Consider the following 10,352-nt stretch of genomic DNA (forward strand, 5'->3'; position numbering starts at 1 on the left):
AATCTACCCCAAAAGTAATGATTTATTTGTCTACAAACTAAACTCTTTTTGGAATCATATGAGGCCCCTCCACTGAGGGGGAGGCCTGGATGTTTATTGTCATGTGTATTCATGCTGCTTGCATGTCGTCGTTTATTTTGCCTTTGTTTTTTCTTGACAGCTTTCTTTGCCTTGGTGGTTTGGGAGATTTTGAAGCTCTCTTTTTTTGGGCTTTTTGTTCCCAACAACAAGCTGCTGCTGCTGCTTCTTTTTCAAGGCTGTAGGTGGTTTGTTGCTTGTGGCGGCTTTCTTGGGAGTTACCACGGCCTTCTTTGCTGCTGTAGATGGTTTCTTGGTTGTGGTGGCTTTCTTGGGAGTTAGAACGGCCCTCTTCTCTGCTACGGCCAGCTTGAATGATCCACTAGCTCCACTTCCCTTGGTCTGAACAAGAATGCCGTCAGCCACTGCTTTCTTGAGAAATCTTCGGATGTAAATGGCGATCTTGGCAGCCTCGACTTTGTTGTTGGCAACAACGTACTTCTTGATTGCTTGTAGAGACGAGCCCTTACGGTCTTTGAGTGCTGCGACCGCGGCTAGAACCATTTGACTAGTTTTCGGGTGAGCAACCTGGACGCGAGGTTTCCTGTGGTGGCCACCACAGCAGCAGCCTTCTTGGTAGGCTTTGCTTCTACATGATGATGATGAGATAACCAAGGTGATGAGAGACGCTCAGACAGTCACGGGGGAATGATGCTGCCGCCGCTTGAGCCGAACCTATTTATGTGCCGGCACGGTACAGAAGCTGCAACCTGGCAACTCGTCCACCAATCACAACGGTTGGTTTTACGGCTCCGAACCTGGATCCCATATCTTCTCTAAAATAGAAGCATTTGTTCATGTTCTTTGTAAAAGTATCATAAAGCAGGACAGATGAGACAAATCATAAAACTGAAGAGCAGATGAGCACACCATGTATGTATTACAAAAGAAAATCACAAATTCATTAGAATTGGCAGGGCAGGCTGAGGAAGTAGGTAGATGTAAAATGTCTGTAAATGGCGAAAGAACATAAACCCAAGACTGAATAAACGATGTTAAATATCCATGCCAAGGAGACAAAAATATGTTAGGATACAATTACCATTAAGACACCACAAGAAGGTCCGTATCCTGCCGTGATGACTAAAAGAGTTGGTTATTAGCCACAATGTGTAGGCAGTCTCATGCCAACGGCCATACCACGTTGAGAACACCGCTTCTCGTCCGATCAGCGAAGTTAAGCAACGTTGGGTTTGGTTAGTACTTGGATGGGTGACCGCCTGGGAACACCAAATGCTGTTGGCAATAATGTTTTTTGTTTTGTTTTGTTTTGTTTCGTTTGTTTTTGTTTGAATGGCTGGCTCCACGGGAAATTCACGGAGTTGTGTGGAATAAGGCCTGGTAAAATGAATTAATATGTATGTCATGTTTAAAACAAACTCGCTTAATATAGTGTGTGAGGCTTTACAAAAACAACAACCAAAACAAACATGTTGTGTATATATATATATATATATATATATATATATATATATATATATATATATATATATATATATATATATATATATATATATATATATATATATATATATATATATATATATATATATATATATATATATATATATATATATATATATATATATAATATATATTATATATATATATATATATTATATATATATATTATATATATAGCTTAATCCGGGTTTGAACTCGCAACTCCAAGAATACGCATCACTTATATACACTTTACCACTGGACCACAGCTGCAGGACACAAGCTTGATGCTGAGGTATCAATTTAATGACGTAAATGCCATTTCCACAAATAAATGATAATTTAAAAGTATTTGTATGTACAAATCTTTTCTGTTTAAAAGGCTACAATATCAGTTACTGATATAATTTGTGTTAATGTTTCTATACCCACAGGAAGGCATGTTTTTGCTTATATGTAAGGGGTACGGAGAAGGAATCCACAGACCATCAGTCCCCTTCCCCCCCCCCCCCCCCCTCCCCCTCCCACCTACTACCACCACCACCACCACCACTACTCACCACCAATCACCACCAATCACCACCACCACCACCAATCACCACCAATCACCACACCTAACCGAAAACCCCCTAACACATCAACCCTCCCCCCAATCAACAGGCGAAATAATAACCCTCAAATGCCTGCCTGCCTGCCAGCCAGCCAATACTAACGGTCTTCTCAGAAAGAAAATCTCTTTGTATCTGTATTACTTGATGAAATGTATGATTCTAATAATGAAAATAAATTTTGATGTCGGTTGTATGAGCATAATGACCAATATGCACATGATATGAATGAATTAAATAGTGTAGTTTTAAGTAATTAGGTTGTAGACACATTAAGCGGATATGATATTTGACGCGTCCAGAACTGGTGATTTTTGGTTTAGTTTTAAATGCACCACCACCATTGCTTCCCCAGAGCCTAATTAAGGACCGGTAAAAGGAGTCAATATGTATGTCATCTATAAAACCAAAGAATGAATAAAAACACCACACACACACACCTACATAATAGTATTAGGAAGATTGTATGGCAAAAAAAAAAGTACTCCCATTGGGTCGTTTGAACTCGCGACTTCCAAAACACCAGCCACACACCTTACCACCCAGCCACCATAGAGTTGGTATAATTGTGCAACTTTAGTTATAAAAGTAAAGTTCTTATTGTCTCAAATCTTATTGTCTGTTCTATGAAAAGGCATGATGTAAATTATGTATTTTTTTTTTGAATGATTGAATTGTAGGCACATTAAGCGGATTCGATATTTGATATATCCAGAAAAGGTGATTTCTGTTCAGTTTTAAAATGCATCACCGTTAACGCTAAAGGACTGGTAAAACGACTCGATGTTTGTCATTTTTAAAATAAACACTAAAACTAGGCCCTTAACATATATAATGTTTGAATATAAATTGAATGCATATAAATACAAAGTGGGAGTGGCTGGCTGGCTGGCTGGCTGGCTGGCTGGCTGGCTGGCTGGCTGGCTGGCTGGCTGGCTGGCTGGCTGGCTGGCTGGCTGGCTGGCTGGCTGGCTGGCTGCTGCTGGCTGGCTGGCTGGCTGGCTGGCTGGCTGCTGGCTGGCTGCTGGCTGCCTGCCTGCCTGCCTGCCTGCCTGCCTGCCTGCCTGCCTGCCTGCCTGCCTGCCTGCCTGCCTGCCTGCCTGCTGCCTGCCTGCCTGCCTGCCTGCCGCCTGCCCGCCTGCCCGCCTGCCCGCCTGCCCGCCTGCCCGCCTGCCCGCCTGCCCGCCTGCCGCCCGCCCGCCCGCCCGCCCCCGCCGCCCGCCCGCCCGCCCGCCTGCTTGCCTTGCCTTGCCTGTCCTGTCCTGTCCTGTTATTGCCTTGCCTTGCCTTGCCTTGCCTTGCCTTGCCTTGCCTTGCCCTGCCCTGCCCTGCCTTGGCTGCAGCTGGCTGGCTGGCCGTAAATCAACTCTTAACAACACCATACCACACCACACCATCACTCATCACCCATCACCCACCACCGGCCCCAGTCTCCCAGCCTCTCTTATATACCCGAGCAGGCCCTTTAAATTATTTGAATTGTTGCACTTCGGCCAATGGCAGGCACGATCGCTGCTGCTCAAACATATTCTGGTTCACAAGTATTATAATATATTATATTATATATATATATATATATATATATATATATATAATATATATATATATATATATATATATATATATATATATAATTCATGAAACACATTAAAACCTTGATCATTTATTCATTCATTACGTCTAGTGAAGAATTGCTTTTGTTCATTTGTATGATTAAAAATTGATAGAATATGAATTCCTCGCTTAAAGTAAAATATAAAATATATATTGGATTTATATGATTGGTTAATATTCCAAGTGATGCTGAATATCCCCTATAATTTTGTTTTGTTTGTTTGTTATGTACACATTCCAAATGAAATCAATATAAATGTTATTATTAATGTTTGAAAGTTGATTGTCTACTTGAATCTCTCTATTAAAGTGTGTGTGGCTCCGGATGGAGCCTGGTTATGGTATTTGTCGTGGTGGGTGGCAGAAGTGCTTACTTCTTCTCTGTCTTCTTTGGCAAAAGAACTGCCTGAATGTTTGGAAGAACACCTCCCTGTGCAATGGTTACGCCAGACAGAAGTTTGTTGAGTTCTTCGTCGTTGCGGATGGCCAACTGCAAGTGACGTGGGATGATACGGGTCTTCTTGTTGTCACGTGCGGCGTTACCGGCGAGCTCCAGAACTTCGGCAGCGAGGTATTCCATGACGGCTGCCAGGTAGACAGGAGCGCCAGCACCGACGCGTTCGGCGTAGTTGCCCTTACGCAGCAGACGGTGAATTCTGCCCACGGGGAACTGAAGTCCGGCCCTGCTGGAGCGAGACTTTGACTTGCCCTTCACTTTGCCTCCCTTGCCGCGTCCTGACATTGCTGCTGCTGTTGTGGGTTTGTGGTGTTTTATGCCGCCCCGCAGATCGAGCTTCGTGTTATATACCCCGCTCAGGATCAAGGGAGCCCGCCACTGACCAATCAGCGCGCTCCGCCACGCGACCCGCTCTGAGCTGAGTCGCGAGCGGGATATAAAAGGAAAGCTCGCCTCGCGCAAAAGTTCATTATTGTATCGCAACGCCAGCCGGCACGAGCATCATCATGCCACCCAAGGCATCTGGAAAGGCTGCCAAGAAGGCCGGAAAGGCCCAGAAGGCCATTGCCAAGGGCGATAAGAAAAAGAAGCGCAGGAGGAAGGAGAGCTACAGCATCTACATCTACAAAGTGCTGAAGCAGGTCCACCCCGACACTGGTATCTCTTCCAAAGCCATGTCGATCATGAACTCGTTCGTGAACGACATCTTCGAGCGCATCGCCGCCGAGGCTTCTCGCCTGGCCCACTACAACAAGCGTTCCACCATTACCAGTCGGGAGATCCAGACGGCTGTAAGGCTCCTGTTGCCCGGAGAACTGGCCAAGCACGCCGTCTCTGAGGGCACTAAGGCCGTCACCAAGTACACCTCCTCCAAGTAAACGGCTTACTTACTGCCCTGTGGTGGTGGCTTGGCCTCAAACCAACAAACTCGGCTCCATTGGAGCCACACTTTAATTTCTAAAGAGATTGTGAGTGTTAGACACCAATACTATTATAACAAAAACCTCTGTCACTGAAAGCAAATAGCTATAAAATGAGAATATTTATGAAACTGTCTGTGTGTGTTTCTCTCTCTCAGTGTCTGTCTGTCTGTCTGTCTGTCTGTCTGTCTGTCTGTCTGTCTGTCTGTCTGTCTGCCTGCCTGCCTGCCTGCCTGTCTGTCTGTCTGTCTGTCTGTCTGTCTGTCTGTCTGTCTGTCTGTCTGTCTGTCTGTCTGTCTGTCTGTCTTGTCTGTCTTGTCTGTCTGTCTGTGTGTCTCTCTCTCTCTCTCTCTCTCTCTCTCTCTCTCTCTCTCTCTCTCTCTCCTCTCTCTCTCTTCCTCTCTCTCTCTCTCTCTCTCTCTCTCTCAACACATATAAGCACTCGGTATCTTTTTTCTAGAGATTAGAGATTCATTGTTATGTTCCACATTAGGATTACTATGCAGGCCACCCTCTTAGGTTTGAAAATGTCAAGAAAACGGTTAATTTAAAATGTCATCTAACTTAACAGATTAAGCCAGAGGACCGAAAACAGAATAAAACAGGACTGGACAGTATATGTCACTTATACAAGCTGCTTTTATTTCTAGTACAGTATGACAATTTTTATTTTTGGGGGGGGGGGGGGGGGGTGGGGGGGGGTGATCCTTGACAGTGCATAAGAGTGAAAAGCGACGGCGTTTTGTTTGTAAGAGAACAGGTTGTACTACAAATGACTTGATTTATTGATATCACATGTATGTATGACACCTAAATTATGCTAGGAATGTCTGAAATCTCCTTAGAAGGATATTTTGGCCCTGAGAAGGGCCGAGTTTGGTGTATACTAGGGTGGTCGATTTAGCTTATGCACGCTCTCCACGGATACGGCGAGCAAGCTGAATGTCCTTTGGCATGATGGTGACACGCTTGGCGTGGATGGCACAGAGGTTAGTGTCCTCGAAGAGACCGACCAGGTAAGCCTCGGATGCCTCCTGTAAAGCCATGACGGCAGACGACTGGAAGCGAAGATCGGTCTTGAAGTCCTGGGCAATCTCGCGCACCAGACGCTGGAAGGGAAGTTTCCTGATGAGCAACTCGGTGCTCTTCTGGTAACGACGGATCTCACGCAGGGCGACCGTTCCGGGCCTGTAACGGTGAGGCTTCTTCACACCCCCTGTGGCAGGAGCAGACTTGCGTGCTGCCTTGGTGGCCAGCTGCTTACGAGGAGCCTTGCCTCCCGTGGACTTGCGAGCAGTCTGCTTGGTGCGAGCCATGGTGAACAACTGTGGTTTGTGATGGCCGGCGCCGAAAAATTTTTGCTTATATACGCCGTCTCGAGGCGCTTGCTCGAGCGCCATTGGCTGCTCGACTCGCCTACGTCACCCCGTTGCCCCTCCCCTCCTTCCTCTGGCTGCAGCCAACAGGCGGCTCACCTCAATCACTATTATCGCTGATTTTGCTCTATTTTTTGGATTTGTGCAAAAGTCATTTCACAGGGACGTGAAACAGACGAGTAGGCAACTGCAGTTTGTTTTGAAAGCGTTGTGAGAAAGCCGTGTCTACTCGACCACAAGCGTAAAGTAAGGGCAGGCAGGAGTTGCAATGCTACTAGTACGTCCGCTTGATGGGATATAGTCGGGAAATCGTGCGGCGTATGGGACCAACTAGCTCCCGTTTTCTGGTGCCTTGGGTGGGGCGCGATGCTGATTAGCAGATCTAAGACCACATCTGGAGTGAGCCCCCAGGGCACACCCAGCTGAGGGCTGCTGTCTCCGTGGGTGCTCAGAAAAGACGAAATGTTGTCACAGAGATCCGATTCCTTGCCTTCACTGCCTAGTCTGGTCATAACGATTTCAATGCCATGCAGCTGGGTTTAGCCCTGGCACTTTACCTCATACTGAAAACCCTTCCTCTCACCCCCACTAATTCTTCCCCTATCCCCACTTCCACGCTCACCCATCAGGGTATCTTGACCTATATTTAAATGAATGAATGAATGAATGGCATTCGTCAATTCGATTCACACAACTTCAACACCATGACTGGACGCGGCAAGGGAGGCAAGGGACTCGGAAAGGGTGGCGCCAAGCGTCATCGTAAGGTGCTACGTGACAACATCCAGGGCATCACCAAGCCCGCTATTCGTCGCTTAGCTCGTCGTGGCGGCGTGAAGCGTATTTCGGGTCTCATCTACGAAGAGACCCGTGGCGTCCTGAAGGTGTTCCTCGAGAACGTCATCCGTGATGCTGTAACCTACACGGAACACGCCAAGAGGAAGACCGTCACTGCTATGGACGTGGTGTACGCTCTGAAGCGCCAGGGTCGTACCCTCTACGGATTCGGCGGATAAGAGCTTGGCTAATCCATCGATTCCACCCACCACCACCTCAAAACGGGACCTAATTAGGTCCCTATACTTTTTTACTGAAGGGCTTAATAGACGATAACATAAATTGTTTTGATATCAGCTAGCACATTGGGTCTTATGAAATCTATTTTTTATCCTCGCATGCTTAAAGGGACTCTGATTGGGGAGGGAGGGGGGGGGGGGGGGAAGGTTTGTTACGTTATATACTAGCAGAGCAGGATCATTGGTGGGGGGGGGGGGGGGGGGGGGGGGGTGAGGGGGAGAGAGAGAGAGAGAGATCTTTCCCAACTCTTCCTTTTTACATGAGTGAGCTACCCGTTTTATTCATTTTATCCTTCTCAGAGCTGTTTTGATAGTATCCAAATGATGGTAAATGAAAAGGGAGGACACGAATATCTACCCAGAATTCAGGACTGGCAATCGATATGCATGTTTGAGTGCGAATCTTTTTCTCTCTCAACTTAGGTATACGTTTATGTCGTACCTAAAAGCGAGAACCACACTATTGGGACAAGTATGCAAGGCCCAATTTTCCTAACAAGCACAGTTAATTTTGTTATTTTCGAACATTTCTTTCCAAATTGGTTTATCCAATTAACAGTATTATATTAAGATCATGAATTGCTGGGTTAGGTTAGGTTAGGTTAGGTTAGGTTAGGTTAGGTTAGGTTAGGTTAGGTTAGCTTAGCTTAGGTTAGGTTAGCTTAGCTTAGCTTGGGTTAGCTTAGGTTAGGTTAGGTTAGCTTAGCTTGGGTTAGCATAGGTTAGGTTAGGTTTGATTACATTTCTATGTTAGATTTAACTCAAATTCAAAACAATTGCAGTCATTCGGCTTGTTAGTCAACTTGCCTCTAATAGGGGCAATTTGTCTAACAAGACTATTTAGTTTTGTGTGCATATATATATATATATATATATATAATATATATATATATATATATATATATATATATATATATATATATATATATATATATATAGCTTCAAGACTCCGAACCAATATAGAAGCATCAAGAGGAAGTGCTTGTGTTATGGGCCAATAGGCCTTCTGCAGTTACTTCCATTCTTATGTTTTTATTCCCATTGGTTCGTGTTTTATCTTGTGTAAATGTCAATCACCTTACCCAAAACTTTGGTACCATATCACCTCACCCATGTGTATATATAAATATATATATATATATATATATATATATATATATATATATATTATATATATTATTATATATATATATATATATATATAATATATATATATATATTATATATACAGAGTAAATCTACCCCAAAAGTAATGATTTATTTGTCTACAAAACTAAACTCTTTTTGGAATCATATGAGGCCCCTCCACTGAGGGGGGAGGCCTGGATGTTTATTGTCATGTGTATTCATGCTGCTTGCATGTCGTCGTTTATTTTGCCTTTGTTGTTTTCTTGACAGCTTTCTTTGCCTTGGGTGGTTTGGGAGATTTTGAAGCTCTCTTTATTTTGGGCTTTTTGTTCCCAACAACAAGCTGCTGCTGCTGCTTCTTTTTCAAGGCTGTAGGTGGTTTGTTGCTTGTGGCGGCTTTCTTGGGAGTTACCACGGCCTTCTTTGCTGCTGTAGATGGTTTCTTGGTTGTGGTGGCTTTCTTGGGAGTTAGAACGGCCCTCTTCTCTGCTACGGCCAGCTTGAATGATCCACTAGCTCCACTTCCCTTGGTCTGAACAAGAATGCCGTCAGCCACTGCTTTCTTGAGAAATCTTCGGATGTAAATGGCGATCTTGGCAGCCTCGACTTTGTTGTTGGCAACAACGTACTTCTTGATTGCTTGTAGAGACGAGCCCTTACGGTCTTTGAGTGCTGCGACCGCGGCTAGAACCATTTGACTAGTTTTCGGGTGAGCAACCTGGACGCGAGGTTTCCTGGTGGTGGCCACCACAGCAGCAGCCTTCTTGGTAGGCTTTGCTTCTACCATGATGATGATGAGATAACCAAGGTGATGAGAGACGCTCAGACAGTCACGGGGGAATGATGCTGCCGCCGCTTGAGCCGAACCTATTTATGTGCCGGCACGGTACAGAAGCTGCAACCTGGCAACTCGTCCACCAATCACAACGGTTGGTTTTACGGCTCCGAAACCTGGATCCCATATCTTCTCTAAAATAGAAGCATTTGTTCATGTTCTTTGTAAAAGTATCATAAAGCAGGACAGATGAGACAAATATCATAAAAACTGAAGAGCAGATGAGCACACACATGTATGTATTACAAAAGAAAATCCACAAATTCATTAGAAATTGGCAGGGCAGGCTGAGGAAGTAGGTAGATGTAAAATGTCTGTAAATGGCGAAAGAACATAAACCCAAGACTGAATAAACGATGTTAAATATCCATGCCAAGGAGACAAAAATATGTTAGGATACAATTACCATTAAGACACCACAAGAAGGTCCGTATCCTGCCGTGATGACTAAAAAGAGTTGGTTATTAGCCACAATGTGTAGGCAGTCTCATGCCAACGGCCATACCACGTTGAGAACACCGCTTCTCGTCCGATCAGCGAAGTTAAGCAACGTTGGGTTTGGTTAGTACTTGGATGGGTGACCGCCTGGGAACACCAAATGCTGTTGGCAATAATGTTTTTTGTTTTGTTTTGTTTTGTTTCGTTTGTTTTTGTTTGAATGGCTGGCTCCACGGGAAATTCACGGAGTTGTGTGGAATAAGGCCTGGTAAAATGAATTAATATGTATGTCATGTTTAAAACAAACTCGCTTAATATAGTGTGTGAGGCTTTATACAAAAACAAACAACCAAAACAAAACATGTTGTGTATATATATA

The 10,352-nt window shown here is 44.6% G+C and overlaps 2 non-coding genes across 2 annotated transcripts; both read left to right on the forward strand.

The window, feature by feature from the left end:
• The first annotated feature begins 1,204 nt into the window (after positions 1 to 1,204).
• On the forward strand, positions 1,205 to 1,323 carry LOC138361803 (5S ribosomal RNA). The gene has a single exon (XR_011227185.1). It is a non-coding gene; the product is annotated as a 5S ribosomal RNA (ribosomal RNA).
• An 8,703-nt stretch (positions 1,324 to 10,026) lies between these two features.
• LOC138361808 (5S ribosomal RNA) lies at positions 10,027 to 10,145 on the forward strand. Its single transcript, XR_011227189.1, has one exon. It is a non-coding gene; the product is annotated as a 5S ribosomal RNA (ribosomal RNA).
• Positions 10,146 to 10,352: the final 207 nt, after the last annotated feature.

This window comes from Procambarus clarkii, unplaced genomic scaffold (assembly GCF_040958095.1).
Source record: "Procambarus clarkii isolate CNS0578487 unplaced genomic scaffold, FALCON_Pclarkii_2.0 HiC_scaffold_839, whole genome shotgun sequence".
Classification (NCBI taxonomy): domain Eukaryota; kingdom Metazoa; phylum Arthropoda; class Malacostraca; order Decapoda; family Cambaridae; genus Procambarus; species Procambarus clarkii.